We start from the raw sequence: 1907 nt of genomic DNA on the forward strand, positions 1-1907 counted from the left end.
TACGGAGAGTTCAAAGACTTCAGGCCCAGATGTGGTCAGGTGACTCATAAGCTGGATGAGCAGAGCGGTTCTTCTTCATTTCTTTGCTTTAGTCCTGGTGGCAGCTCCATTCCTGGCAGACTTTCCCCTCGTGACCCAAGAAGATGGCCAGAAGGAAAGTGTCTGTGGCCACACATCCCCGGAAAAAGATCCTGCCATTCTCTTTGATGAGACAGAATTAGGCCACAAGCCTACACCCAAGTCAGTCCCTGCCAAAGGGATAAGTCTCATGGACAGGCCACGTGACTCACCCCTGACCCCATGGGAAATGACAAATTCCCTGCCCTTGTTTTATCAATATTAATGTGGTCGATACTAGAGTTAAAAATTATGAAAAAGTATAGTCTCAACCGAGGTACTTATGTAAAAAAGACATCTGCACCTGCATGTTCATTGTAGCACAATTCACAATTGCAGAGATGTGGCATCAACCCATCAGCCAACCTGTGGATAATGACAATGTGGTCTATATATAGTATGGAATACTATCCAGCTGTCAAAAAGAATGAAATAATGTCTCTTGCAGCAACCTGTATGGAACTGGAGACCATTATCCTGAGTGAACTAATTCAGGAAGAGAAAACCAAACACCGCCTGTTCTCACTTAAGACTGGGAGCTAAACTAAGGCCTGCAAAGGTACAGAGATGGTGAATGGACACTGGAGACTCAGAAGTGGGAGAGTAGAAAGGGTTGAAGGATGAAAAATCACCTGTCAGGCACAGCACGCACAGATGGGAGTGGAGGGTACATCTAAAGTCTAGACTTCTTTGCCCTCTACAATGTAACTGTGTAACCCAAAACCATTTGGACCCCCTAAAGCTATGGACATTTTTAAAAAATCACGAAAAGGCAAGGTCCCTTCCCTTCACGTTCAAGCTGCAAACGGACCGCCTGGGCACATCACAGTTTCTAAAAGTCTGCTCAAGGCCGGGCTCGGTGGCTTAGCCTGCAATCCCAGCACTTTGGGAAGCCGTGGAGAGTGGACTGCCTGAGCCTGCGGGTTCAAGACCAGCCTGGGCAAACTGGCAAGACCTCATCTGTCTCTACAATAAAATAAAAAAATAGCAGGGTATGGTAGTGTGCGCCTGTTGTACTGGCTACTCGAAAGGCTGAGGCGGAAGGATCGCTGGAGCCCAGAAGGTCGACACTGGAGTGGCCATGAGCATGCATGCCACTGCACTCCAGTCTGGACGAAGGAGTGAGACTCCAACTCCAAAAAAATAAAAATAAAAAACATAAAGTCTGCTCAGAGGAGGTTGGGGTGATTTCTTCCATGGCCACTGCTTTTCTGAATTCCTGTTTTCACATAGGTCCCCAAGTCCACAGTTCTGGCTCTTCCCTTACTTTATTCTGGGAAAGTCTCTAGCTCCTGGCTACCTGTTCTCTGGCTACTTATTTTAGTCGTTCCTTGTCCTTAAACAACACCAGCAACTTGGAGTCTTGCTTACACACTTCACCATGTCTTTTCCTGACCTGTGATCCCTGATCTGTATCCTGTTCTCAGTTCTTTCCCAGATGAACTTCCTTGAGGTCAGTGGAAGATAAGGAAGTTGGGCCCTGGAGCACAAGCCCTTTGAGTCCATTGCACAGTGGCACACACATACAGTGGGACATTCAGTGCAAAGTGTCCTGCCCGGGGCCCAGGGCCACTGCCCGTCTGATCATCTCACACGCAGTTCTGAGCATCTTCACGGCAGTTCCTTCATTGCTTCCTGTAGCTGAGCCTCACGTCCATTACCTCTATTCCACGCCCCTCTGCGGCACACATGTTCAGTGACTTGGCTTCTGTAGGCCAGGCATAGTTTCTTTTCTTAGAAAGTTTTTCTTTCTTTTTTTGAATTGGGGTCTCACTCTGTCGCCCGAGCTG

Source organism: Carlito syrichta, unplaced genomic scaffold (assembly GCF_000164805.1).
Source record: "Carlito syrichta isolate Samal-C Ts95f unplaced genomic scaffold, Tarsius_syrichta-2.0.1 Scaffold308681, whole genome shotgun sequence".
NCBI classification, from domain to species: Eukaryota; Metazoa; Chordata; class Mammalia; order Primates; family Tarsiidae; genus Carlito; species Carlito syrichta.